General features: G+C 47.4%; 2 pseudogenes; both read left to right on the forward strand.

Moving 5' to 3' along the window:
* The first annotated feature begins 13,892 nt into the window (after positions 1 to 13,892).
* On the forward strand, positions 13,893 to 15,690 carry LOC135275438 (serine/threonine-protein phosphatase 2A 65 kDa regulatory subunit A alpha isoform-like; annotated as a pseudogene).
* A 2,581-nt stretch (positions 15,691 to 18,271) lies between these two features.
* Positions 18,272 to 20,562, forward strand: LOC135275349 (ubiquitin carboxyl-terminal hydrolase BAP1-like; annotated as a pseudogene).
* The last annotated feature ends 3,534 nt before the right edge of the window (positions 20,563 to 24,096 follow it).

The raw sequence follows: 24,096 nt of genomic DNA on the forward strand, positions 1-24,096 counted from the left end.
AGTGACTCACTGTAATCCCAGCATTCTGAGAGGCCAAGCTGGGCAGATAGCTTTGAGTTCAGGACTTTGAGACCAGCCTGGGCAACTTGGCGAAACCCTGTCTCTATAAAAAATACAAAAATTAGTTGGGCGTGGTGGCTACTTGGCCTCTATAGTCCCAGCTACTTGGAAGACTCAGGTGGGAGGTTTGAACCTGGGAAGCGGAGGTTGTAGTAAGCCAAGATCATGCCACTGCACTCCAGCCTGCATGACAGAGTGAAACCTTGTTTTTTTTTTAAAAAAAAAATACAGCCAAGCACAGTGGCTCATGCCTGTAATCCCAGCACTTTGGGAGGCCGAGGCAGGCAGATCACAAGGTCAAGAGATCAAGACTATCCTGGCCAACATGGTGAAATCCTGTCTCTACTAAAAGTACAAAATTAGCCAGGTGTCATTGCAGGCTCCTGTAATGCCAGCTTCTCAGGAGGCTAAGGCAGGAGAATCTCTTGAACCCAGGAGGCAGAGGTTGTGGTGAGCCAAGATTGCACCACTGCACTCCAGCCTGGGCAACAAGAGCAAGACTCCACCTCAGAAAAATAAAAAAAGAATCCTAGCAATAGAATAACTGAGACAAAGGGTAAGATTACCTAAAGCAGTGGCTAACGAAGTTTTAGTTTTAGGATCTCTTTACATTTTTACGTCTTGGTTTCTTTTTTTAGACTGAGTCTTGCTCTGTTGCCCAGGCCAGAATGCAGTGGCACGATTTTGGCTCACTGCAGTCTCCACCTGCCAGGTTCACACCACTTCATGCCTCAGCCTCCCGAGTAATGGGATTATAGGCGCCCGCCACCATGCCAGGCTAATTTTCATATTTTTAGTAGAGATGGGGTTTCTCCATTGTTGGCCAGGCTGATCTCAGGTGATCTGACTGCCCTGGCCTCTCAAAGTATTGCCTGGCGCATTATTCAAGACTAAAGAGATTTTGTTTACGTTGGTTACTATCAATCTTCACTATATTAGAATATCGTGAACTATCAATATTTACTATATTAGAAATTTAGAATAAGAAATTTTTAAAAATATTTATTACTTCATGTTAAAATAGCAATATGGAACCCAATATATTTGAATACATAGATGAATTAACAAGAGATTGAAGTCAAGTATGTAAGTTTCCTGTGGAGCCCAAATAAATCACCCAAGTTTTTGGTGATTCCATTCACAGAGACTGAACACAGAGGAGCAGAGGAGCAAGCAGGGGTGGACCTTAGTGGAGACAGAGACGGGAAAGAGGGTGAGGTTTTTTTTTTTTTTTTTTGAGACAGAGTCTCACTCTTTCGCCAGACGCCAGGCTGCAGTGCAGTGGCACAATCTCAGCTCACTGCAACCTCCGCCTCCTAGCTTCAAGCAATTCTCCTGACTCAGCCTCCCGAGTAGCTGGGATTACAGGCACCCGCCATGGTGAGTTTTTAAGAGAGCCCGGCAGTCTCCCTACAGGACATGTGGGTGTTTTCAAGACTCCAGTCCACTAGGTGGAACCTCAAAAGCTTATGCCACATTCTTCCTTAGCACACTTCTAAAATACCTGTTTTATAGGGTTTAAACTATCTGCTTTATAGGGGCCAGGTGTGGTGGTTCACATCTGTAATATCAGCACTTTGGGAGGCCAAGGCAGGCAGATCACTTGAGGCCAGTAGTTCAAGACCAGCCTGGTCAACACAGTGAAACCCAGTCTCTACTAAAAACACAACAATTAGCCAGGCGTGGTGGTGTGCACCTGTAATTCAGGCTACTTGGGAGACTGAAGCATGAGAATCGCTAGAATCCAGGAGGCAGAGGCCTGGGTGACAGAGCAAGACTCTGTCTTAAAGAAAAACACAAGAAAATCCCCCACAAATTGCTTTATAGGTTCCTTTTACAAATGATTAGACCACTTATCCTCAAGACCAAACAATGAGATAGGGTAGTCAGAGAGGAACTGGCAGCTTGTTCATGAGGACACTGGGGCCCTGAGAGGTTATGTGACTTGTCATAGTCTTCCCCGCTCCCTTTCTCTCATCCTAGCACAGACTCATGTCTGGAACTCAATCGTTCTCATCGCCAGCTCGTTGTGCCCATTGACTCAAGAGAGTGAAAATTGTTGGTTAAGCAGTCTATCTTCTAAATTTGCTTCTTCTAAAAGTATTTAAAAGGTACAAAAATACATACAAATTACTCCCCAAGCTGCTAGGCAGGCCCCTGGTTGTCTCCCGGGATAGTCAGAACCTTCTATCTTTAATTTATAATATACAAACAATGAACAACGGCCAGACCATTGGGAATAGAATTGAGTCTCACAACCTCTGCAGCAACCAGCTGGGGAAGCCAAACCACTTGGCTTCCAACTCAGCACCAAGCAGAGAAAGCCAAAGATGCTCCCCCGACTAATCACCCAAGATGCCCTGCTTTTTTTTTTTTTTTTAGACGGAGTTTTGCACTGTCACCAGGTGGAGTGCAGTGGCGCAATCTCGGCTCACTGCAACCCCTGCCTCACAGGTTCAAGCGATTCTCCTGCCTCAGCCTCCCTAGTAGCTGGGATGACAGGCATGCACCATCATGCCCAGCTAATTTTTTTTTTGACATGAAGTCTCGCTCCATACCCAGGCTAGAGTGCAGTGGCACGATCTTGGCTCACTGCAACCTCTGGCTTCTGAGTTCAAGCGATTCTCCCGCCTCAGCCTCCTGAGCAGCTGGGACTACAGGCACACACCACCACACCCAGCTAATTTTTGTATTTTTAGTAGAGACAGGGTTTCACCACGTTGGCCAGGACGTTCTCAATCTCTTGACCTTGTGATCCGCCCACCTCAGCCTCCCAAAGTGCTGGGATTACAGGCACGAGTCACTGAGACTGGCTTTTTTTTTTTGTAGAGACGGAGTTTCCCTATGTTGGCCAGGCTGGTCTTGAACTCCTGACCTCATGATCCTCCCGCCTTGCCCTCCCAAAATTCTGGGATTACAGGCATTAGCCACTGTGCCCAGCCTGCCCTGCTTCTAAGTAGTCCATCTCCCACTTCCCTGTGCCAATAAGCTCTAATCCAGGCACACCTGAAGCCTTCCCTTTCTGTCACTGTAAATTCTCTCATTCCTCTGCCTGCTTTGACTTTCTGCCAAAGTGATGGAGGCTGACTCCCATACCATAGCAAGCTCTGAGTGAATAGCCCCTGTACTAATTTATTTCGACACCACTGAATGAATAATGAAAGATGTTATAAAGCTAAATTATGAAAAGGGCATCAGTTATTAAACATTTGTAAAATTTTACAATCGTCTTAGCACGCCTCGTAAACACCTCGTGAGGTGCTGCCATCCCCATTTCAGAGCTAAGAAAATTGAGAAGGAAGCCTGAGATTAAGTGACTTGCCCAGAGCTATGATGAGAACATAAGCCCCCCAGGGTTTGAGGTCTGTTGTTTGTTTATTCACTGAGCTTAGGCTGCACTTTGGAATCATTACCATTTTAAAGCATTTTACTCTGGGTTGGGTGAATATTAAGAAGTAGATCACATTTCAGCCTGGCAGGCGCAAAAGTATTGTTTTTAGTTTGTTTTTCTAAACTTTAGTAGACGACATATGGGCTCCATTAACTTTACTATGTAGCACAATTTGGAAGATAGTTTCTTTTCCAGCAAATTTTTCACCGTAATTTAACATTTTAAAATTCAGCACACACCGTCCTCCCTAGATACTTGTTTTTCTCAGAGTTGGGCCTTTTTCTTCTCCACTGCAGCTTGGAAAGTCGTAAATCCAGCCAGGGGGGATGTTATTGTGCCTGGAGACAGTTTGGGAAGTTATGTTTGAGTAGAAGGAAGGGAGGGTGGGTGTAACAGTGCTGGACAAAGTCCCTCTAATGCACAGCTTTCCTTTTTTTTTTTTTTGTTTTTAAAGATAAGAACTTTTTTAGCTTTCTCCCCAAAAGCCTGCTGATGATGTTGACTGATGAGGATGTGAAAAAAGCTGAGATTTGCAGAACATAACTGAAGCATAAGATCGCCTGTCTGGAAGGCAGGGGCTGCTGGGAAAGGATCTCTCTGGAGCTCCTTGCTGGCTGCAAAAACGCAGCTGTCCTGATTCCTCTCTACTCTGGGGCATTCAAAAAGGAGGCTGTGTGGCAGTAGCTTTTGGCCTGTGTGCCACTGTACCTGGTCAGCCTGGCATGAAACACCCTAGTGGTTTGTTAGGGAACACTGACTGAGGCAAAATAAATTTAGCACCCTGTATACTCTCATTAAATATTAAACAATGAGGCCAAGCACAGTGGCTCATGCCTGTAAGCCCAGCACTTTGGGTGGCTGAGGTGGGAGGATCTCTTGAGGCCAGGAGTTTGAGACCAGCCTGGGCAACATAGTGAAACCCTGCCTCTACAAAAAATTTAAAAAATTAACTAGGCATGGCAGCACACACCTGTAGTTCCAGTTACTTGGGAGGCTGAGGCAGGAGGATCACTTGAGCCCAGGAGGTCAAGGCAGCAGTGAGCTCTGATCATACCACTGCACTCCAGCCTGCGCAACAGAGAAATACCCTGTCTCTAAGAAAGAAATAAAAAAGAACCAGGCAACAGATCCAAGATGGCCAAATAGGAACAGCTTTGGAGTGCAGTTCCCAGCAAGGATGCAGAGGCCGCCACAGGTGATCCCCAGGAAAGCAGAGTCTGGAGTGGACCTCCAGCAGTCCTACAGCAGAGGGGCCTGACTGTTAGAAGGAAAACTAAAACACAGAAAGAAATAACTTCATCATCAACAAAAAGGATGTTTACTCAGAGACCCCATCCGAAAGTCACCAACTACAAAGACCACAGGTAGATAAATCCACAAAGATGGGAAGAAACCAGCGCAAAAAGGATGAAAACACCCAAAACCAGAACACCTCTCCTTCTCCAAGGGATCACAACTCCTCACCAGAAAGGGAACAAGGCTGGATGGAGAATGAGTCTTATGAGTTGACAGAAACAGGCTTCAGAAAGTGGGTAATAACAAACTTCTCTGAGCTAAAAGAACATGTTCTAGGCCAGGCACGTGGCTCGAGCCTGTAATCCCAGGACTTTGGGAGGCTGAGGCAGGCAGATCACGAGGTCAAGACATTGAGACCATCCTGGCCAACATGGTGAAAGCCCGTCTCTACTAAAAATACAAAAATTAGCTGGGCATGGTGGCGTGCACCTATAGTCCCAGCTACTCGGGAGACTGAGGCAGGAGAATTGCTTGAACCCGGGAGGTGGAGGTTGCAGTGAGCTGAGATTGTGCCACCGCACTCCAGCCTGGCGCCTGGCAACAGAGTGAGACTCTGCTCAAAAAAAAACAAATAAATAAAATAAAAATAAATAAATTATTTTTTTAAAAAAAGTACATATTCTAACCCAATGAAAAGAAACTAAGAACCTTGAAAAACGGGATGACGAAATGCTAACGAGAATAAACAGCTTAGAGAAGAATATAAATGAACTGATGGAGCTGAAAAACACGAGAACTTCGCAAAGCATACACAAGTTTCAATAGTTGAATCGACCAAGCAGAAGGAAGGATATCAGAGATTGAAGATCAACTCAATGAAATAAAAGAAGAAGGCAAGATTAGCAAAAAAAGAATAAAAAGAAATGAACAAAGCCTACAAGAAATATGGGATTATGTGAAAAGACCTAATCTATGTTTGATAAGTGTACCTGAATGTGACGGAGATAATGAATCCAAGCTAGAAAACACTCTTCAGGATGTTATCCAGGAGAACTTCCCCAACCTGGCAAGGCAGGCCAATATTCAAGTCCAGGAAATACAGAGAACACCACAAAGATATTCCTCAAAAAGAGGAACCCCGAGGCACATAATTGTCAGATTCACCAGGGTTGAAATGAAGAAAAAATGCTAAGGGCAACCAGAGAGAAAGGTTGGGTTACCCACAAAGGGAAGCCCATCAGACTCACAGCGGATCTTTTGGCAGAAACCCTACAAGCCAGAAGAGAGTGGGGGTCAATATTCAACATCCTTAAAGAAAAGAACTTTCAACCTAGAATTTCATATCCAGCCAAACTATGCTTCATAAGAGAAATAAAATCCTTTATGAACAAGCAATTGCTAGAGATTTCATCACCACCAGACCTGCCTTACAAGAGCTCCTGAAAGAAGCACTAAACATAGAAAAGAACAAACAGTACCAGCCACTCCAAAAATGTACCAAATGGTAAAGAGCATTGATACAATGAAAAAACTGCATCAACTAATGGGCAAAACAACCAGCTAGCATCAAAATGGCAGGATCAAATTCACACATAACAATATTAACCTTAAATGTAAATGGGCTAAATGCCCCAATCAAAAGACACAGACTGGAAAATTGGATAAAAAGTCAAAACCTATCAGTGTGCTGTATCCAAGAAACCCATTTCACGTGCAAGGATACACATAGGCTCAAAATAAAGGGATGGAGGAAGATTTACCAAGCAAATGGAGAGCAAAAAAAAAAGCAGGAGTTGCAATCCTAGTCTCTGATAAAATTGATTTTAAACCAGCAAAGATCAAAAGAGACAAAGAAGGGCATTACATAATGGTAAAAGGATCAATGCAACAAGAAGAGTTAACAATCCTAAATATATATGCACCCAATACAGGAGCACCCAGATACATAAAGCAAGTTCTTAACGACCTACAAAGAGACTTAGACTCCCACACAGTAATAGTGGGAGACTTTAACACTCCACTGTCAATATTAGTCAGATTGACGAGACAGAAAATTACAAGGATATACAGGACTTGAACTCAGATCTGGACCAAGCAAACCTAATAGATATTTACAGAACTCTCCACCCCAAATCCAAAGAGTATACATTCTTCTTAGCACCACCATCACACCTACTCTAAAATTGACCACATAATTGGAAGTAAATCACTCCTCAGAAAATGCAAAAGAATGGAAATCCTAACAGTCTCTCAGACCACAGTGCAATCAAATTAGAACTCAGAATTAAGAAACTAACTCAGAACCACACAACTTGATAGAAACTGAAAAACTGGCTCTTGAATGTTGACTGGATAAACAATGAAATGAAGGCAGAAATAAAGATGTTCTTCAAAACCAACAAGAATGAAGACACAACGTACCAGAACCTCTGGGACACATTTAAAGCAGTATCTAGAGGAAAATTTATAGCAATAAATGCCCACATGAGAAGTAAGGAAAGATCTAAAATCGACACCCTATCATCAAAATTGAAAGAGCTAGAGGAGCAAGATGGAAAAAAAAAAAAAAACTCAAAAGCTAGCAGAAGACAAGAAATAACTAAGATCAGAGCAGAACTGAAGGAGATAGAGACACAAAAAACCCTTCAAAAAATTAATAAATCTAGGACCTGGTTTTTTGAAAAGATCAACAAAATAGACCACTAGCCAGATTAATAAAAAAGAAAAGAGAGAATAATCAAATAGATGCAATAAAAAATGATAAAGGGGATATCACCACAGATTCCACAGAAATACAAACTACCATCAGAGATTACTACAAACAACTCTATGCACATAAAGCAGTAAACCTGGAAGAAATGGATAAATTCCTGGACACTTGCACCCTCCCAAACCTAAACCAGGAAGAAGTCGAAATCCTGAATAGACCAATAACAAGGGCTGAAGTTGAGGCAGCAATTAATAGCCTACCAACCAAAAAAAAGCCTAGGTCCAGATGGGTTCACAGCTGAATTCTACCAGACATGCAAAGAGGAGCTGGTACCATTCCTTCTGAAACTATTCCAAACAATCCAAAAGAGGGAATCCTTCCCAAATCATTTTATGAGACCAACATCATCTTGATACCAAAACCCAGCAGAGACTCAACAAGAAAAGAAAACTTCAGGCCAATATCCATGATGAACATAGATGCAAAAATTTTCAATAAGATACTGGCAAACCAATTGCAACAGCACATCAAAAAGCTTATCCACCATGATCAAGTAGGCTTCATCCCGGGGATGCAAGGCTGGTTCAACATACGCAAGTCTATAAATGTACTTCACCACATAAACAGAACTAAAGACAAAAACCACATGATTATCTCAATAGATGTAGAGAAGGCCTTTGACAAAATTCAAGTGTTTTATGCTAAAAATTCTCAATAAACCAGGTATTGATGGAATGTATCTCAAAATAATAAAAGCTATTTATGACAAACCCACAGCCAATATCATACTGAATGGGCAAAAACTGGGAGCATTCCCTTTGAAATCTGGCACTAGACAAGGATGCCCTCTCTCACCACTCCTATTCGATCCAGTATTGGAAGTTCTAGCCAGAGCAAACAGGCAAGAAAAATGTAAAGGGTATTTAATTAGGAAAGGAGGGAGTCAAATTGTCTCTGTTTGCAGACGACAAGATTGTATATTTAGAAGACCCCATGATCTCAGCCCAAAATCTCCTTAAACTGATAAGCAACTTCAGCAAAGTCTCAGGATACAAAATCAATGTGCAGAAATCACAAGCATTCCTATACACCAATAACAGACTTAAAGAGAGCCAAATCAAGAGCGAACTGCCATTCACAACTGCTACAAAGAGAATAAAATACCTAGGAATACAACTAACAAAGGAGGTAAAGGACCTCTTCAAGGAGAACTACAAACCACTGCTCAAGGAAAAAAGAGAGGACACAAACAGATGGAAAAATATTCCATGCTAATGGTTAGGAAGAATCAATACTGTGAAAATGGCCATACTGCCCAAAGTAATTTATAGAGTCAATGCTATCCCCATAAAGCTATTAATGACCCTCTTCACAGAATTGGAAAAAACCACCTTAAACCTCATATGGAACCAAAAGAGAGCCCACATAGCCAAGGCAATTCTAAGCAATAAGAACAAAGCTGGAGGCATCACACTACCTGACTTCAAACTATACTATAAGGCTACAGTAATCAAACAGCATGGTACTGGTACCAAAACAGAGATATAGACCAATGGAACAGAACAGAGGCCTTGGAGCCAATGCCACACATCTACAACCATCTGATCTTTGACAAACCTAAGAAAAACAAGCAATGGGGAAAGGATTCCCTGTTTAATAAATGGTGTTGGGAAAACTGGCTAGCCATGTGCAGAAAGCAGAAACTGGACCCCTTCCTGACACCTTACACTTAAATTAACTCCAGATAGATTAAAGACTTAAACATAAGACCTAACACCATAAAAACCCTAGAAGAAAACCTAGGCAAAACCATTCAGGACATAGGCATAGGCAAGGACTTCGTGACTAAAACACCAAAAGCATTGGCAACAAAAGCCAAAATAGACAAATGGGATCTAATCAAACTCCAGAGCTTCTGTACAGCAAAAGAAACAATCATTAGAGTGAACTGGCCACCAACAGAATGGGAAAAAATTTTTACAATCTACCCATCTGACAAAAGGCTAATATCCAGAATCTACAAAGAACTAAAACAGATTTACAAGCAAAAAACAAACAAACCCATTCAAAAGTGGGTGAAGGATATGAACAGACATTTTTCAAAACAAGACATATATGAGGCCAACAAACATATGAAAAAATGCTCACCATCACTGGTCATTAGAGAAATGTAAATCAAAACCACATTGAAATCAAAACCATCTCATGCCAGTTGGAATGGCGATCATTAAAAAATCTGGAGACAACAGATGATGGAGAGGATGTGGAGAAATAGGAACACTTTTACACTGTTGGTGGGAGTGTAAATTAGTTCAACCTTTGTGGAAGACAGTGTGGCAATTCCTTAAGAACCTAGAAATAGAAATTCCATTTGACTCAGCAATCCCATTACTGCGTATATATCCAAAGGATTATAAATCATTCTGTTATAAAGACACATGCACACAAATGTTCATTGCGGCACTGTTTACAAGAGCAAAGACCTGGAACCAACCCAAATGCCCATCGATGATAGACTGGACAAGGAAAATGTGGCACATATACACCATGGAATACTATGCAGCCATAAAAAACAATGAGTTTGTGTCCTTTGTAGGGACATGGATGAATCTGGAAACCATCATTCTCAGCAAACTGACACAAGAACAGAAAATCAAACACTACATCTTCTCACTCATAGGCGGGTGTTGAACAATGAGAACACATGGATACAAGGAGGGGAGCATCACACACGGGGGTCTGTTGGGGTGGGACTAGGGGAGGGACAGCAGGGGGTAGGGAGTTGGGGAGGGATAACATGGGGAGAAATGCCAGATATAGGTGACAGGGATGGAGGCAGCAAACCACATTGCCATGTATGTACCTATACAACAATCCTGCATGTTCTGCACATGTACCCCAGAAGCTAAAGTGCAATAAAATATATTAAAAACAGAAACAGAAACAAAAAAACCCAAAGAGCCAATAACATCAATTTTCTTGCTAATGGTTCATCTGCCCAGTCCTTGGAATCCTACCTTTCCCCTACTCACCCTCACTCACTTAGAAACTTATACATTAGCTTCATATACTGTTTCTTCTACATTATCCTTTTTCTTCTACATTATCCTTTCAGCCTTCTTCTTTAAAAAAAAAAGAAAAATTATTTAGAGACAAGGTCTTGCTAGTTGCTCAGGCTGGCCTTGAACTTCTGACCTTAAGTGATCCTCCTACCTCTGCCTTCTATCTTATTATCTTCTTCAGCTTATGAAAATGGATAAACCTGTATTAAAGCCCTGCAAATGCATGTAGTCAAGTGTGTGTTGTGATAGTTGGTGTGATGGTTAATACTGTCATCTTGATTGGATCGAGGGAAACAAAGTATTAATCCTGGGTGTGTCTGTGCGGGTGTGGCCAAAAGAGATTAACATTGGAGTCAGTGGGCTAGGGAAGGGAGATTCCCCCCTTAATCTGGAGGGCACAATCTAATCAGCTTCCACCAAATATAAAGCAGGCAGAAAAACATGAAAAGGAGAGAGACAGGCCTAGCCTCCTAGCATACATCTCGTCTTTCTCCTATGCTGGATGCGTCCTGTGCTTGAACGTTGGACTCCAAGTTCTTCAGTTTTGGGACTCAGACTGGCTCTCCTTGCTCCTCAGCTTGCAGACAGCCTATTGTGGGACGTTGTGATCATGGAAGTTAATACTTAATAAACTCCCCTTTATATCTATCAATCATAGGAGATACATATATATAATGCTACTAGTTCTGTCCCTCTAAGAGAACCCTGACTAATACAATTGGTAAGGTTTCCTTTTCTTCTCTGATGATGTGAGTGAAGCAGGCTTTCAGGGATTGTGAGAACAGGGGAAGTCTTCAAGGAGATGGGCCTCTCAAGCACAGCCTGGACATCTCCCCATTCTCCTGGGAGCTGCGCCTTGGAAGGCAGAGGGGATGCTGGAGGGGAATGCAGGTCTCAGGACCTGAGAAGTTGAGGGTAGTGCTAGAAAGAGTGGAGAATGAATGGGATAAGGGGCAGCAGAGGCCTGATCTCTGAGAGATCCCACCGCTTCTAACTTTGACCATTTCTGTCTGGCTGCATTTGGGTTTCCTTTTGTCCCAAGAAAAGAAAGATGAAAAACCTTAGAGTATTGGGAGTCTAGAAGATGTTAAAACAAACAGATGTTGGCCGGGTGTGGTGGCTCACGCCTGTAATCCCAGCACTTTGGGAGGCCAAGGTGGGCGGATCACCAGAGGTCGGGAGTTTGAGACCAACCTGACAACGTGGAGAAACCCCCGTCTCTGCTAAAAATACAAAATCAGCTGGGTGTGGTAGCACATGCCTGTAATGCCAGCTACTCAGGAGGCTGAGGCAGGAGAATCACTTGAACCTGGGAGGCAGAGGTTGTGGTGAGCTGAGATCACACCATTGCACTCCAGTCTGGGCAACAAGAGGGAAACTCGGTCTCAAAAGAAAGAAAACAAAACAAAAACCTAACAGATGTTAGTTCACTGATCACCAAGACAATGCACGGGTCAGCAGGACTTCTCACACAGCAGCCAGGATGAAGACGCAGAAGACCAGCTTGGGCAAAGCCTTCAGCTTTCAGCTGTTTTTCTCATCCTTTACGGCACTGTAATGAGGACTAGATGAGGAAAAAAATGGGCATGAGCTGTAGCTACAGGGGAAAAACAAGAAATGACTAACAGATAAAAAGAAATGTACGTGAAGTGCTAATATTCTAGGTATTTTTAATATTGCTGGGAAGACCAATTATCCACGTAAAAAAGGTGAAAACAAATATAACATTGCTTAGGCAATTCTGTGGACCCTTGACAGACAGTATTTGCATAAAATCAGAATTACAGAATTAGTGTTTTGGGGTTTTTGTTTGTTTATTTGTTTTTTGAGATGGAGACTCACTTTGTTGCCCAGGCTGGAGTGCAGTGGTGCAATCTCAGCTACTGCAACCTCTGCTCCTATGTTCAAGCGATTCCCTTGCCTCAGCCTCCCTAGTAGGTGGGATTACAGGCATGCGCCACCATGCCTGGCTAATGTTTGTTTTTTTAGTAGAGATGGGGTTTCACTATGTTGCCCAGGCTGGTTTCAAATTCCCAGCCTCAAGTGAACCACCCACCTTGGTCTCCCAAAGTGTTAGGATTATAGGTGTAAGCCACTGCATCTGGCCTGGACTTTAGTCTTTAACAAATCCTGGGTGTACTCATTTTCTATTACTTACACATAAATAGATGTTTCTCATTGAGAACATATGAAAAACAAATGTTTACTAATAAATTATGTTACATAATATATAATAAGATTGAAACTCAAAATTGGACCCTCCTGTCTCCAATATCTGGGTGTATCTTACTAGATGCACTATTTTCCCAGAGACATACCCTGCTCACACTAGCACAGTGTTGGAAAAGAATATGGAACCGGAAGGCTGGAGCCCTTGGTCTTAGTTTGAACTCTTTTGCTTACTGACATGATGATTTGGGGACAAGTAACTTAGATTCTGGACCTGATTTTATCTATAAAAGTACTCTAAGCCTGGCGTAGTGGCTCATGCCTGTAATCCCAACACTTTGGGAGGCTGAGGGGGGTGGATTACAACATCAGGAGTTCAAGACCACCCTGGCCAGCATGGTGAAACCTCGCCTCTACTCAAAATATAAAAATCAGCCGGGTATCGTGGCACAAGCCTATAATCCCAGCTACTCGGGAGACTAAGGCAGAAGAATGCTTGAACCCAGGAGGTGGAGGTTGTGGTGAGCTCAGCTTGCACCACTGCACTCCAGCCTGGGCGACTAAGCGAAACTCCATCTCAAAAAAAAAAAAAAAAAAGGTGCTCTAAACATCACTTTAATTAAAAATTAACTGGTCAGCCACAGTGACTTATGCCTGTAATCCCAGCACTTTGGGAGGCCGAGGTGGGCATATTGCTTGAGCCCAGGAGTTCAAGACCAGCCTGGGCAACACAGGGAGACCTTGTCTCCACAAAAATTACGAAAATTAGCCAGGTGTGGTGTCGCATGCCTATAGTCCCAGCTACCTGGGGGCCTGAGGTGGGAGGATCACCTGGTTCCAGGGAGGTAGAGGCTTCAGTGAGCTGTGGTCATGCCACTACACTTCAGCCTGAGCAACAGAGTGATACCCTAGCTAAAATAAAAGGAAAGAAAGAAAGAGAGAACAAAAAAAATGTAAGAATACAAACAAAAGCACATCTGTCAGCTCATCCTCTCTATGGGCAAAGGAAACTATACTATCTGAACACAAAGGAGAGAAAGAAACAAAATCAAAATACTTATCTACCTATCCCTCTGCACATGGTCTTAGCTAAAGTAAGAGTATACACTTCATTACTATGCACCCAGATTTTATCTCATTCTGCTAAAAAACGCAGAAGCACATCAGTGGGGTCACTTTCACTTCATGATATAGAAGCTGTTCTGTATGCAGCCAAATCACATTACCGACCATTGCTTTAAGAACTGACCTTCAGAGGAACAGGACGGAGCCAAGATGGCGGCGGCCGACGGCGACGACTCTTTGTACCCCATCGCGGTGCTCACAGACGAACTCCGCAACGAGGATGTTCAGCTTCGGCTCGACAGCATCAAGAAGCTGTCCACCATCGCCTTGGCCCTTGGTGTCGAAAGAACACGAAGTGAGCTTCTGCCTTTCCTCACAGATACCATCTACGATGAAGATGAGGTCCTCCTCGCCCTGGCAGAACAGCTGGGAACCTTCACTACTGGTGGGAGGCCCAGAATACGTGCACTGCCTGCTGCTGCCCCTGGAGTCGCTGGCCACCGTGGAGGAGACGGTGGTGCGGGGCAAGGCAGCGGAGTCCTTACGGGCCACTTCACACGAGCACTCGCCCTCTGACCCGGAGGCGCACTTCGTGCCGCTGGTGAAGCGGCTGGCGAAGCGGCTGGCGGGCGGCGACTGGTTTACTTCCCGAACCTCTCGGCCTGTGGCCTCTTCTCTGTCTGCTACCCCCGAGTGTCCAGTGCTGTCAAGGCGGAACTTCGACAGTACTTCCGGAACCTGTGCTCAGGTGACACCCCCATGGTGCGGCGGGCCGCAGCCTCCAAGCTGGGGGAGTTTGCCAAGATGCTGGAGCTGGACAACGTCAAGAGTGAGATCATCCCCATGTTCTGCAACCTGGCCTCTGACGAGCAGGACTCGGTGCAGCTGCTGGCAGTGGAGGCGTGCGTGAACATCGCCCAACTGCTGCCCCAGGAAGATCTGGAGGCCCTGATGATGCCCACTCTGCGTCAGGCTGCTGAGGACAAGTCCTGGCGCGTCCGCTACATGGTGGCCGACAAGTTCACAGAGCTCCAGAAAGCGGTGGGGCCTGAGATCACCAAGACAGACCTGGTCCCTGCCTTCCAGAACCTGATGAAGGACTGTGAGGCCGAGGTGAGGGCCGCAGCCTCCCACAAGGTCCAAGAGTTCTGTGAAAACCTCTCAGCTGACTGTCTGGAGAATGTGATCATGTCCCAGATCTTGCCCTGCATCAAGGAGCTGGTGTCCGACGCCAACCAACATGTCAAGTCAGCCCTGGCCTCTGTCATCATGGGCCTCTCTCCCATCCTGGGCGAAGACAACACCATTGAGCACCTCTTGCCCCTCTTCCTGGCTCAGCTGAAGGATGAGTGCCCTGAGGTACGGCTGAACATCATCTCCAACATGGACTGTGTGAATGAGGTGATTGGCATCCGACAGCTGTCCCAGTCCCTGCTCCCTGCCATTGTGGAGCTGGCTGAGGATGCCAAGTGACGGGTGTGGCTGGCCATCATCGAGTACATGCCCCTGCTGGCTGGACAGCTGGGAGTGGAGTTCTTTGATGAGAAACTTCTTGTGCATGGCCTGGCTTGTGGATCATGTATATGCCATCCGTGAGGCAGCCACCAGCAAACTGAAGAAGCTAGTGGAAAAGTTTGGGAAGGAGTGGGCCCATGCCACGATCATCCCCAAGGTCTTGGCCATGTCCGGAGACCCCAACTACCTACACCGCATGACTACGCTCTTTTGCATTAATGTGCTGTCTGAGGTCTGTGGGCAGGACATTACCACGAAGCACATGCTGCCCACGGTCCTGCGTATGGCTGGGGACCTGGTTGCCAATGCTCGCTTCAACGTGGCCAAGTCTCTGCAGAAGATAGGGCCCATCCTGGACAACAGCACTCCACAGAGTGAAGTCAAGCCCATCCTAGAGAAGCTGACCCAGGACCAGGACGTGGACATCAAATACTTTGCCCAGGAGGCTCTGACTGTTCTGTCACTCACCTGGTGCTGGAAGAGGAGCAAACTCTGGCCTCTGGTGTCTACCCTCCAACACCCCCCCAGATCCCTCTTTGGGGAGACACTGGGGGGCCTTTGGCTGTCACTCCCTGTGCATGGTCTGACCCCAGGCCCCTTCCTCTAGCACGGTTTCTCCTCTCCCCAGCCTAGGAAGATGTGTCACTGTCCAGCTCCCAGCAGGCTGAGGGAGCTTGGGGTTCGACAGGACAGCAACCCTGGGAGGAAGGGGCTGCTCTGCCCACGCTGGGGAGAGATGTGAGCATCCCGGGGCACTGGATCCTGCTGCTGTAATGGGAACCCCTCCCCCATCTACTTCCCCACCTCCTGTCCTCCCCGTCAGTGGTTTGTTTTTGTGTCAACTGTGCCATTTTTATTTTATTCCTTTAACTTTCCCCCTTTTCACAGAGAAATAAAGGTCTAGAAAAAAAAAAATGACCTTCAATAAACAGGTTAGAAAATTCACTCATGATCACTTACTGAATGCCCCCTATGTGCCAGACACACTGTTAAGCATGGGGGAATCAGAGAAGTGTTGCTCTCTAACATGTCCCAGTCTAGCGGGGTAATATATAACCCGATACATTAGAAGATTCCATGGAAGTGTTTCATTAATGGTATAAATCATGAGCTATGCCAGAAACCCAGGAGGAATTGGTACCTCTCCTGGGAGAGTGTGGGGAGACTCTGGTAGAGGTGATATGTGAGTGTGCTCTTGAAGGATGAGCGGAAATTTGCCAAGTGAACAAGGGGAAAGGCATTTACAAGCAGAGGGAATAGGATGGCTCGTCAAAGTGTCTGGCAATACTGAGAGATGTTGCAAAGGGTGGTGTAGCTGCAGCCCAGCTTTCACGGGACAGAGGTAGAATGCAGTGTGGTTAGGTTGGGGCGCCTGCCACATCTAACTGGTAATCATCCCTAGAGGTACTGGGGGCACAGAGTGTCATGCGTGGAATTACATGTGCTATGTGTTGTGCTTTTAATGTAACTTGAAGTCGTAAGGAGGGACTATGTGATGTGGGAGCAGAGCAAGGAGAAGCAAGTTAGGGAGACCCAACAGGAGGCAAGAGTGGGAACGGCTGACTTTGAGAGGCATCTTTGAAAGAGACTAGATAGCATTTGGTAGACGTTGGATGTGGAGGCTGAGGCAGCAGGAGAAACAGGGTATGACTTTGAAGTTGCTCAATACAGGAGAGATTGGGTGGCTGGCGGAACTCTTAACCAGATGACAGGACACGGGCACAGGATGGGTTCTCTGCTCCAGCGTGTCCCTGAGGAGTCACTCTTAACTTTGGCACAGGTGATCAGCAGCTGGGAAAGTGGATGAAGCCCACCTCAGAATGAGACCACTGACCTCTTCATTTCCACGCTTTTGGCTCAAGGTATCATTCAGCTCAACACCATTTAAAAACTATCTAGGCCAGGCATGATGGCTCACACCTGTAGTCCCAGCATTTTGGAGGCTGAGGCAAGTAGATCACTTGAAGTCAGGAGTTCAAGACCAGCCTGGCCAACATGGTGAAACCCTGTCTCTACCAAAAATACAAAAATTAGCTGGGCATGGTGGTGAGTGCCTGTAATCCCAGCTACTCAGTAGGCAGAGGCAGGAGAATTACCTGAACCCAAGTAGGCAGAGGTTACAGTGAGCCAAGATTGTGCCACTGCACTCCAGTCTGGGTGACAGAGCAAGACTCTGTCTAAATAAATAAATAATAAATAAGCTCTCTAGGGGCCGGGTGTGTTGGCTCACGCCTGTAATCCCAACACTTTGGGAGGCCAAGGCAGGCAGATCACCTGAGGTCTGGAGTTCAAGATCAGCCTGGCCAACATGGTGAAACCCCATCTCATCTACTAAAAATACAAAATTAGCTGGGCATGGTGGTGCCCGTCCATAATCCCAGCTACTCAGGAGGCTGAGGCAGGAGAATTGCTTGGACCTGGGAGGTGGAGGTTGCAGTGAGCTAAGATTGCGCTATTGCACGCCAGCCTAGGTGACAAGAGCAAAACTCTGTCTCAAAATAAATAAATAAATATAAATAAAAGCTATCTAGGGCCAAGCATGGTGGCACATGCCTGTAATCCCAGCACTTCAGGAGGCTGAAATGGGCAGATTGCTTGAGGTCAGGAGTTCGAGACCAGCCTGGTCAACATGGTGAAACCCCGTATCTACAAAAATACGAAAATTAGGCTGGGCACGGTGGCTTACACCTGTAATCCCAGCATTTTGGGAGGCCGAGGTGGGCAGATAACTTCAGGCCAGGAGTTTGAGACCAGCCTGGCCAACATGGCGAAACTCTATGTCTACTAAAAATACAAAAATTAGCTGGGCATGGTGGCACACGCCTGTGATCCCAGTTACTTAGGAGGCTGAGGCAGGAGAATCGCTTGAACCTGGGAGGCGGAGGCTACAGTGAGCTGAGATGGCACCACTGCACTCCAGCCTGGACGACAGAGCGGGATTCCACCTCAAAAAAAAAAAAAGCCGTGTGTGGGCTGAGGGGCCCCAGGGGTGGTGGGGGCTCCTGGTGGGGTCAGCGGGCGGGAGGACCTGTACATGGCCCTGAGGGGCTGCCCCGCAGGAAGATGAATAAGGGCTAGCTGGAGCTGGAGAGTGACCTGGGTCACTTCACCATACTGGTGGAAGATTTTGGCGTCATAGGGGTACAAATAGAGGAGATCTATGACCTTCAGAGCAAATGCCAGGGCCCTGTATATGGATATGTCCTTCTGTTCAAATGGATCAAAGAGCTCCAGTCCCGGTGAAAGGTCTTTACCTTGGTGGATGATACGTCCATGATTGATGATGATATCGTGAATAATGTTCTTTGCCCACCAGCTGATACCAGACTCTTGTGCCACTCACGCCTTGCTGAGCGAGCTCCTGAACTGCAGCAACCAGGACATGGGACCCACCCTGAGTCGCATGAAAGACTTCACCAAAGGCTTCAGCGCTGAGAGCAAAGGATATGCAATTGGCAATGCCCCGGGGTTAGCCAAGGCACATAATAGCCATACCAGGCCCCAGTCCGTGCCACCTCCCTGAGAAGCAGAATGGCCTTAGCGCAATGCAGACCACGGAGCCTTTCCACTTTGTCAGCCACGTGCCTAGCACAGGCCGGCTCTTTGAGCTGGATGGGCTTAAGTTTTACCCCATTGACCACAGGCCTTGCGGGGAGGATGAGGAGTGAACAGACAAGGCCTGGAAGGTCATCATGGCGCGTATCAGCCTCGCCACTGCAGGGGAGCCCTACCATGACACCATCCGCTTCAACCTGATGGCAGTGGTGCCCGACCACAGGATCAAATATGAGGCCAGGCTGCATGTGCTGAAGGTGAACCATCAGACAGTACTAGAGGCTCTGCAGCAGCTGATAAGACTGACACAGCCAGAGCTGATTCAGACCCACAGGTCTCAAGAGTCACAGCTGCCTGAGGAGTCCAAGCCAGCCAACAACAAGTCCCTGCTGGTGCTGGAGGCAAACAGGGCCCCTGCAGCCTCTGAGGGCACCCACACAGATGGTGCAGAGGAAGCGGCTGGTTCTTGTGCACAATCCCCAACCCACAGTTCTCCCAGCAAACCCAAGCCAGTGGTGAAGTCTCCAGGCAGCAGCCTCAGTGGGGTTGGGTTCCCCCCAACCCCACTCCCATTGTCCAGCAGCTGCTAGCTTTTCTAGACAATCATAAGTATGCCAAGTCCCCCATGCAGGAGGAAGAAGACCTGGTGGCAGGTGGGGGCCACAGCGAATTTCCAGTCCGCCCACCCCAGCAGTACTCAGATGACGAGGATGACTATGAGGATGATGGGGAGGATGACGTGCAGAACCCCAACTCTGCCATTAGGTATAAGCAGAAGGGAACAGGGAAGCCAGGGGCACTGAGCCGTTCTGCTGATGGGCAGCTGTCAGTGTTGCAGCTCAACACCATCAACATCTTGGCTGAGAAGCTCAGAGTCCCAGCAGGACCTCTCAATTCCTCTGTCCATCAAGACTAGCAGCGGGGCTGGGAGTCCGGCAGTGGCAGTGCCCACACACTTGCAGCCCTCGCCCACCCCCAGCAATGAGAGTTTGGACATAGTCTCCGAGATCGGCAGTGCTTCCAACTCACCACTGCACTTGCCCATCCACTTGGCCAACCTGACGTGGGCCTCCACCCCTGTCACCTCCCACAACCCCAAGGTGCTTTTTGGAGAGGATGACACAGCCTGCTGCATGTTGACTACATAGGCTACAGCCGTGCTGTCTGCAATCTGGGTCCTGTCATCAGCACAGGCCTCCTGCACCTGGCTGGGGATGGGGTGCTGAGTCTCCTGGCACTGACAGAGGGTGGGAAGGGTTCCTCGTCCTCCATCAGACTGATCCACGGCAGCCAGCAGTCCAGCAGCCCAGTGGAGAAGGAGATCGTGGAAGCCATGGACGGCAGAGAGAAGACAGGGCTGGTGAGGCCTGGAGAGCCCTTGGGTGGGGAGAAGTACTCACACAAGGAGCTGCTGGCACCACTGAAGTGTGTGGAGGCTGAGATTGCAAACTATGAGGCATGCTTCAACGAAGAGGTGGAGAAGAGGAAGAAGTTCAAGACTGATGACCAGAGAAGGAACCACGACTACGATAAGTCCATCTGTACCTTCATCTCCATGCTGGCCCAGGAAGGCATGCTGGCCAACCTAGTGGAGCAGAACATGTAGGTGCAGTGGTGCCAAGGGGTCAGCATCAGCCAGCTCCGCAAGCAGCAGAAGCCTGACCCGCAGAAACGCTCTTGCTCCTACAAAGCCAAGCACCAGGGAGGACTGCTGGCCCCGACTCTGCAGCCCACTCTTGCCACGTGGCCCTCACCAGGGTCCCTCCCTGCTCCACTTCCCCTTTTCCCAGTATTACTGAACAGTTCCAGCCAGAGAGCCCACGCCCGGGGAATGGGAGGAACAAGGACAGATTCCCTGCATTGTGCCCTGAGGCCTGGCACAGGGCAGATGAGCCCCGTTGTGCTCAGGAGGCAGCAGTTGGGGCACAGCGGGGTACTGCAGCTTCCTCCAGAGCCAGCTGTGGAGCAGCAGGACCTGGCCCTTCTGCCTGGACAGCAAAATATACATTTTACCTACCAGAGACATATCTATTTTTCTGGGCTTCAACCCATCTTGCCACCATAGGTTCCTTCCTGACTGTGCTTTCTCTCCTAGCAGCTGTCCTGGTGGGCCCAGGTCCTTGTATCATGCCAAGGTCACAACTACAGGATCCCAGCTGGGGGCCTGGGTGGGCACCGGGCCTTGCTGTTCTAGCCCCAGCCACCAGCCTGTCCCTGTTGTAAGGAAGATAGGCCTACTCTTCATTCCTCTTAGGAGAGTGCCAAACTCAGGGGCCCAGCACTGGGCTGGGTTGGGAGTGGGGTGTCCCGGGGGGGTTGGGCGAGCAGCCTGCTGGGATCCCATGGCCTGAGCGGAGCATGTGGGAACTGTTCAGCGCCCTGTGAACTGTCTTCCTTGTTCTAGCCAGGCTGCACCAGTGGGCTCTCCACAGCAAGGTTCTGGGGCTCTTTGCCTTCAGTGTTGTGGCCCTAACTATGGCCCAAGATAAACAACTTGGGCTCCAGGTCTCTGTCCCTGGAGCTAGGGGCTCAGAGGAGCCTCTGCCCAGCCCCTCAATATTACCATGTCTCCCTCCTCTTAGGGGTAGCAGAGACAGGGCTGCTTATAGGCAGTTTGCACCACTCAGCTCTCCCTGCTACTCCAGCTTCCTCCCTCTGCAAGGCACTCAGGATGGGGGACAGCAGGATCAAGACAACCAGTTGGAGCCCCTGTGTTCCAGAGGGCCTGATGCCAAGGGGTAATGGGCCCAGCACTCCCTCTGGAGTCCAGGCCCCAACACAGCCCCATGGCCTCTGCCAGATGGCTTTGAAGGTGATCCAAGCAGGCCCCTTATCTGTACACAGTGACTGAGTGGGGGTTGCTGGCAGGTGTGGCAGCTGCCTCTGGGCTGAGCACAGCCTGACCCCGCTAGTCCCTGTAAATACTGGATCAATAAATGAATAAAACTCTCCTAAGAATCTCCTGACCAAAAAAAAATTAGCTGGGCATGCTGGCACATGCCTGTAGTCCCAACTACCTGGGGGTGCTGAGCGAGGAGGATCACTTGAGCTCAGGAGGTGGAGGCTGCAGTAAGCTGTGTTTGCACCACTGCACTCCAGCCTGGGTGACAAAGCAAGACTGTCTCAAACAACAACAACTACAAAAAGCTTTCTAGAACATTTCCAATCTACTGCAAACCTCTTTTTGGTTACACCATGTATCATTCCAGTTATGAGAATGTAAAAAGTGGCAACTCTGGAGCTAGGCTATCTGGGCAAATGACCTCCAGCAAGGCCTTTAAACATCTCTGTGCCTCAGTTTCCTCATCTGTAAAATAAGGATTAAAATTCTTCAAAAGGTTGTTGTAGGATTGAAATGAGTTAGTTTATGTAAAAGTGAACCTGGCATATAGCGTAAGTACTTTCTAAGTGTTTGCTATCAATAAGTAATAAATCATAGAATACTCTACTAAAAGTGGTACAAATATTAGAGATTTATTATTACAGAATAAGACAGAAGTTGGTAGTTCCAGGGTTAGTCCTGTCAATTAACCAAGGCTTCCCAGACCAGACTCTTCCTGTACCCACTGCCACACTCAGTGTGGCAGTGCCTTCTCCCCTCACCACGGCAGGGAGGCCGCCATAGCTCAAGGACCAAGTTCTCACATTGTCAGCATCCCAAGCATGAAATAAGGGGATGTGGGCAAAAGTGCTTTTCTCCTTGTGCAGCCTTCTCTTTACAAGCAGGAAAATCTCTCCTAGAAGCCCCTGGTAGGTTTCCTTTCAGCTAAAACTGGGTCACAGGCTCATCCCTGAACCTGGAACCTCCCACCTGTAACAAATGAGGCAGAGGCGGGACTGGGGCTGGCTGCTGGGTAGGTGACCAGTCGTGCCCACCACAGTGTGAGAGCCAGAGAGTTCCGAAGGTCCCTCACTCAGACCAGGGGTAACTGAGAAACAGGCTCGTAGCAGTACTCATCCAGGAGTCCTCAGGTTTTTTAAGAGCAGCTTTTTTTTTCTTGAGATGGGCTCTCACTCTGTTGGCCAGGCTGGAGTGCAGTGGCGTGATCATGGTTCACTGCAGCCTTGACCTCCTGGGTTCAAGTGATCCTCCCACCTCAGTCTCCCAAAGGGCTGGGATTACAGACGTGAGGCATTGTGCCTAAGAGTAGCTATTTTTTTTTTTAGATGGAGTCTCACTCTGTCACCCAGGCTGGAGTGCAATGGCACAATCTCAACTCACTGCAACCTCCGCCTCCCAGGCTCAAGCGATTCTCCTGCCTCAGCCTCTAAAGTAGCTGGGATTACAGGCACTCACCACCAAGCCCGGGTGATTTTTGTATTTTTGTAGAGATGGGGTTTCACCATGTTGGACAGGCTGATCTTTTTTTTTTTTTGAGACAAAGTTTTGCTTTTGATGCCCAGGCTGGATTGCAATGGCATGATCTCGGCTCACAACAATGTCTACCTCCTGGGTTCAAGTGATTCCCCTGCCTCAGCCTCCCGAGTAGCTGGGATTACAGGCATGCACCACCACGCCCAGCTAATTTTTTATTTTTAGTAGAGACAGGGTTTCTCCATGTTGGTCAGGCTGGTCTTGAACTCCTGACCTCAGGTGGTCCACCTGCCTTGGCCTCCCAAAGTGCTGGGATTACAGGCATGAGCCACTATGCCCAGCCAGTATTTTTTTTTTTTTTTTTTTTAGACAGAGTCTTGCTCTGTCGCCAGGCTGGAGTGCAGTGGTGTTATCTTGGCTCACCACAATCTCCGTCTCCCAGGTTCAAGCAATTCCCCTGCCTCAGCCTCCTGAGTAGCTGGGACTACAGGCACGTACCACCAGGAGTAGCTTTTTAACCTAGGTCAGTATGGTGTTGGTAAAATATGGAGAGAGGATATGTTTGAGCAGAAGGACCTTCCTCATCTTCTCCCCTGTTCTAGGCTGCTACTTTCTGTTTCTACAGACCGAAGGAGGGGGCTCATAACTCAATGCGCCTTGTCTGAAAGGCTGACCAGGATAGTCACTGCTGAATTCCCCCAAGGGATTCCTCTCCCCTGACTGCCCTTACAGCAGCTGCACCCTCTGTCCTAGGGGCAGTAAGTAGAGAGAGCTGTGTGAGAAGAGCGCTCTTTCTACTCCAGATGTCCCCCTACATCCTACATCCCCCCGGCCACTGACAGTTTGGGCCTGTAGCATCACTCATCCTGACCGCTCCCGTGTGGTCTCCCCATCACAACAAAGACTGTGGCAAGGTGGACAGAGAACTCCAAGAGAGCCAGGAAAATGCCTTTATAAACCACCACAGAAAGCCTTATTTCTACTCTCTAAATCTGTTAATAAAGAGAGGAGACATTTT

This window comes from Aotus nancymaae, unplaced genomic scaffold, assembly GCF_030222135.1.
Source record: "Aotus nancymaae isolate 86718 unplaced genomic scaffold, 86718_ANA_hifiasm-v0.15.2.pri h1tg000016l, whole genome shotgun sequence".
Classification (NCBI taxonomy): domain Eukaryota; kingdom Metazoa; phylum Chordata; class Mammalia; order Primates; family Aotidae; genus Aotus; species Aotus nancymaae.